General features: G+C 44.2%; 1 pseudogene; it reads left to right on the top strand.

Moving 5' to 3' along the window:
- The first annotated feature begins 1,076 nt into the window (after nucleotides 1-1,076).
- On the top strand, nucleotides 1,077-2,035 carry LOC147890826 (BTB/POZ domain-containing protein At2g46260-like; annotated as a pseudogene).
- Nucleotides 2,036-6,024: the final 3,989 nt, after the last annotated feature.

Here is a 6,024-nt window from a genome sequence, read left to right as displayed (position 1 = left end):
TTTTCCCTGGGTCAAAGTCATATGGTGTCTCATTTGCACCATATCAGCATCACACGGGGTCCTCGCAGTTTGTCATTTTTTCAATGAGAGACAGAAAAACAAAAAAGCAGCCTTCCTATGCTACAACAATAGTAGCATCATCTTTGCCCCATACTAGGCAGAATGAAATCATCCTCCTTCTCCAACAATAGGTTGTCCTTCTCGAGAAGGAGAGTAGTGAACTAAAAGACAGCTTTCACAAGTTAGAAGAGAAAGTGAAAACTACTGAGCTCAAACTTAATGATCCAACCCCTAATGTAGTTTAGATGAGAAGCTAGTCTCTACTTAGATGGAAGAGCTAGTCTTAGATGAGGAGCTAGTCTCCACTTAGATGGAAGAGTTGCACAACAAGCTTAAGGGAGAGATTCAAGAGAAGTTCAGAAAAGAGATAACGAGCTCTTTAGGTACACAAGTTCAGAAGGAAGTAAAGGAACAAGTTAAGGTAGCTCAACCCAAGAAAATAAGGATTAGAGGACTACCAGACAACTGGAATGTAGTAGAAGCTAGTGGGAGTGAGGAATTCAAAAAACTTAGCAAAGTTCTACCAAGAATTGTGCGGGGAGATATAGAATTTGACCTAAGCAAGAGAGGAAAGAACACAGATTCTTAGATAGTCTAACAAGTTGAAAGGACTTCTAGTGTGGATTGTAGAGGAATTCACAAAACTCAGCTTCACAACTTGAAGTACCAACTCTAGGATGCTTTTTGCTAAACCAAGAGATGCATGAAGCTTTTGTTAGAGATAGCACCTTTTGCACATAGAGTGAGGGCCTTTGTTGTGGGTGTGTCCGCCCGTGTGAGAGAGGGCCCACCCATGTGAGGTAGGAGGGATGGGTTCCGGATTCCACCATGAAGGCGATGCATTTGATCAAGGCAGGGGGGGAAGTTTTTAACCCACCTTGAGCTCTTTTCGGAGGTGGGTTGAGGCAGGAGTACATCGCGATCAGAGAAGAGGGTTTCTTTCCCCTTCCAGGCTTGTGATAGGTTGTGGCGTACTTGTAGGAGTCGGCAAGTGGATTCAGAGGGCGTGTACCAACATGCATTGGATGCATTCAGCTGTAGTTCTTGATCGACGTTCTTTTCAGCTTACGGATGGAGAGTGCTTCAAGGAATCGTCGGAGAAAGTGATCGATATCCATCTCAGCTCCTACGGTAAAGTCTACAATCTGATCTTGTTACAAATCTGGCGTGAGTTTATTAATTAGGATGGACTTCTTTGGTATATAGAGTACACTCTGAGCGCTTTTGTTTGCAGAGAAAGAGCATTTTCTCAAGTACTTGTACACCGATATATTGGAGGCAGAAACCGCAGAGAAGCTGGTGGGAGTTTGGCACGTATCGCAACGCTTTTTGGTAGAATCCTGTGTGGACTTGTGCATGCAAAGGTTGAGAGCAGTTAGTTAATCATTTTCAAGGTGCTCTGGTTATGACTAGAGAGAATCCCAGTCGGTTGTCCCATTCAGAAGATTTTAAGCAATTATCAGCTCAGGTGTGGGAATCTCTCTTGGCATCTGATGACCTTAAGGTGATTTTCGAAGAATGTCTCTACTATGCAGTGAGTACTTGGAAAAATGTCAATTATGAAGACAAGGAACGGCATATTGATGCATGGAAAAAGTTTGGGCCACTTATCCGTTGGCCTAGGATGGAGATGTTCCGTGTTAAGGCTCTTCTTGGGAAAATACAAGGTGATCCATTACGTGATCTGCTTCTAGAGGCGCTCTTGTATCACGCATCTACAGATGATGAAAAAGCCGCAATGGAGAGCTCATCGAATAGCCACAGATTTCGAAGACGTGCTCGGCATGCTGTGCCTGTAAATTTTATTTCTGTGAACTTCCCTATCAGTCATAGATTGATCTTTTTCAGTCTATCTATGGAAGAATGGGTCTATTTGCAGTAGGGAAACGGAGCAGTTTGTACTGAGAGATTCAGTCATTCATTGCCTCGAAACAAAAATCTTGTGGAGAGACAGCTACAACACCATAAATACTGAGCTCTATCAAGTATTTCGCAAGGGCAATCCAAGTAATGAGATCAATGAAATTTGTGTAGGTGAGTTTCATATTTTGAGAGAAGATAGATTAAAATCGGTGTTCTCAGTCAGTACAAATTTAAATTGGACGTGACCATTGGATACAATTGCACATACAAGAATGACACGGGAAACGACCTCCTGGATTAGTTCGACTTTCTGGCTCAATGAATCTGGTATGTTGCTCTTTTGTGAATTTTGATGATCAGTTTTTGTTTCTTCAATGATTATATTCATCTATTAAATTAACAAATCCTTGGTCTAACAACTATAGGTCTGACGTAAACCACTTACAATCTGTTGGGAGGAGGGGGGGGGGGTGACGTGATGAGAGGGGCACTGTTGCGAAGTGTGGATGAGGGGGGGAGACGATTTCAACTCCGAAGTTATGGAGGCGAGAGAGACAGAAAGAACTAGGAAGTGGGTGGCAACGTGGAGAAAGTTAAAGTGTGTGGAAGAGAAGGAGCTGCCTCGAAGTACCTTCAAACGAAAACTTAGCGTCGGTAAGAATTTACGAAAACTTAGCGTCGGTAAGAATTTACGAAAACTTACGTAGGCTACGAATTTACGAAAACTTAGGATTGGTATAGATTGCTTCTGGTGGGCTCTATCTGCAAAGTTCCACCCCAGTTCCACCAACTTCTGGTGCGCTCTTTCCAGAGAGTTTCAAGAAAGGAAACATACAGACGAATTTGGTAAGGGAGGATCACACCCCAAACGAGAAGCATTTGTTTGGTGTGTATAGCTGTTATCGGATACGTGTTGTTGCCTCCGTTTTGTGGTCTCTTCGTGTTGAGTTTCTTTCTTCCTTTTCGTAAGGCTTGGTGAAGAACAATCATGTCGCAAACAGAGAACAAAGTTTATGGAGATGATTCTGAAATATCCGGAGACTCGATGGACACCAGTAGTGGTGACTTTGAACGAGGTGCGGTGTTTTTCAACTTTCGTTTCAAACTTCGCTGTTTTTGGCAGGAAGGATGAGCATGGCGGAATGTGGGAATCTTTTCAAAGCCAAAGCAGTGTCAAATCATCGAGGTGAAACGTTTCTGCCTTCCTCACTCTCATGCTCCTCCCTTTGGTCATAGACTGTTGTTGATAGTGAGCTCATGCTTTAATTTCACAGAATCCAGGCATCTCTTGCCTATAGGCTCTGCTGCGACAAGGAAAGTGTTCTCCATAAACAACAACAATCACCGAATTCGATACAGCCAACTGTCCTCAAGCTACTATCGGAATCCTTAACATCTAAGGTGAGGCTAGCTCCCGTGACACAACTCGCCATCTCTGGAGATCCCTACAACTAAGGTTTTCTGCAGCTAGCATCCGGGGACTAGCACCCGCTTGGCGAAAGGCCTCTCCCCTCAGCCTCTGAGGAGTCATATGCTCACTTATGCAAGCAACCATTTCCTCGTTGCGCCACCCTGTCGCCCATCTATTTTTTCCGCGACTCTCCCTGTACTGCTACACGAGCAGAACCCGTGTTTTCATCCAATAATCCAAGCTTCAGCTCCTAGTTTGGGAGAATTCTGCTTTTGGGCGTGAGTTTCTCGTGGGGACAATTCCGCTTCTGCAGTGAGCTCCTTACAAGTTCAGCCAACAGAGGAGCCCCAACCACCTCCTTCCAACCGGATCTGTCTGGCGCTCCCACAGGTGCTTTTTTCACGTACTAGCTATCTCGTCAGAAGCACCTAAAGCCAGCCCGTGGTGCTGCAGGACCCCCGATGCCCTTCTGCCTCATGCAATGATTCCCAGCACCGTGGCTTATCTCTTACTCACGGAACTCATGAAGCTCATGGACTCCTGTCGGCCATCACCTCCAGGCTTGCAGAGGAGATGCCAGACTCACAAAACCAAAATCCAAAAGCGACGCGATTGCAACTTGCTACTCAACTTCCTTTGTTGTCAAAAATGTAGCCAATCGTCCACATTTTAACAGTAAATTCGACGTTCGTTGCGCAAAGCCTCACATACTTGACGTTGAGGCACTAGAATTCATGGGAGGACCCTCTGACAATAATTTTGATCGAAACCTTCCAGCTGCTCCTCGTAGAGTTCTTCTTACACCTGTTCATTTATCAAACTGGGTAACAAATCGGCCAGCGATGACGGCAGCAATCATCCAGGTAGCTTCTAACAGCCTATACCTGACTTATTGTTGTCTATGTTTCTCTCCACCGCAGAAGTTCTGGAGCAGTGAGAAGTACAAAGTTCCGTACCTGAATCGCCCCATCAGCAAGGTCATTCGGCAAAAAGCGCTTCCAGAGTGGAGCAGCAAATCGATGGGAAGACTGCATCTGGTTCTGAGGTGCTGGTGGCATGTGAGCGGAGGTGAGTCATGAGAAACGGACGTCCAAGTACAACCTCCACAAGCATCGAAATCGATACACGCCGCGGCTGCTCTATTCCCTGCATTTCTTTCATGAATTATTTGTTTATGTGAAGGCCTTCTTTTGCAAGTGGATGTACCGAAAATGTCCCCTCCCCGTTGTAGACATTATGACAGACACTGGTACCCAAAAAAGAGGAGATGGGAGCAGGGTTGGTGTGGCTGAAATGTTCAATCCGACTGAAGGTACGGCCGCGCATAGACCATTTATATGGCTACGTGTTCAGGGTTAGTCTTTCGCTCTTTCTTTTTTCGTAACTTTAGTCCTTGCTGGTAGAAGGGCTTCCACCTCCAATGAGGGGAGCTATACGAGCTCTCGCTCAAGAAGGAGTTCCCTCCGCATCCCGAAAATGCGTTATCAAGACCTCTGTTCCCGTTGGTCAATCCAGAAAGAGCTTAGAATTTGAAAACAGTTTTCATAGCAGCTGCAAAGCAGGCATGCGCCGAAGGTGAGTGGATTTTTATCTGTGCCTTAAGATTACCTCGCTGCTATCCATGGAAATGTTCTTATTCAAAACCCATTTTCCAGTTTGCTATATAGCACGTGAGAACGACGACAACCTTAGGCTCAATTGTGAGATTAAGATTTACGTTAGACCACCAATCTTGGAGGATGAAGGCGACTCCGATGTTACGTACCATTAGTTCGCACCAACCAAGATACGCATGTCGCCATCAGAAAGCGCGCAGCTTTTCCTTGTCTTCTTTTGTAGCGTCTCCAATGAAATATCTTGGCGAAATGTTTGAGCAAAACCTATAAAGTATGTTTATTATACCAATACATTATCATCAGACTAGACCAACTTCAATGCTGAACTCATTCTTTTTCCTTAAGCGATTACGTAGTCATTGTATGGTGTTTGAGCTATTCACTAAAGATTTCCACTAACAAGAACTTCAACTGTGTAGTTACATGTCCTTGCTTCAACGTTGCAACATGGAATAGTGTATTACGAATGATTTACTTGCTTTGCTCAAGTGCTTCATTTGCACGTATACCGCTTGCACATTCACATTTAGAGTAGTATACTATTGTGACCACATCTTGTAAACTTTAAACATGCTGCACTACTCCATCACACTTACTAGTAACATTGCACTCAAAAGGAATTGGTTTAAATGTTTTTAGAAGCTGGACATTTTACGTGCAAATCTAGCAAGGAATCGTCTTAAATAAACTACATTGCTTGTCACTGTATTGCACTACGAATGTAGATAGACCCTTTAATCATAATAGGATATGATTGTGGCACATGCATACCGTCGAGCCAAACTGCGTGGCTATCAACCCGTACTAGTGATGCATGTGCTTATCGCTAAAACAATACCTTAATTTTTTAGGGAGTTCAAACGTCGGGGCACACCATGGAACAGACATCAGTAGCAGCAGCATGTTGGAACCCAACACGATGGTAAACACATTCATTCTAAATGAGGAAGTGAATCCTAGCATGGTTAATGTTCGTGCTCCATTGAGTCTGTGAACCGAACTGCTTTGTTGACCATGGCTATAGGGGCATTATTAGAGTTTGTATCGCACCGGTTTGCCTTTCACATTACAAGA

This window comes from Dipteris shenzhenensis, chromosome 18, assembly GCF_047967505.1.
Source record: "Dipteris shenzhenensis isolate YYH24624 ecotype China chromosome 18, Dip_SZ_1.0, whole genome shotgun sequence".
NCBI classification, from domain to species: domain Eukaryota; kingdom Viridiplantae; phylum Streptophyta; class Polypodiopsida; order Gleicheniales; family Dipteridaceae; genus Dipteris; species Dipteris shenzhenensis.
The sequence above is the reverse complement of the archived record's forward strand: the minus strand, read 5'-3'. Positions and strand labels throughout refer to the sequence as shown.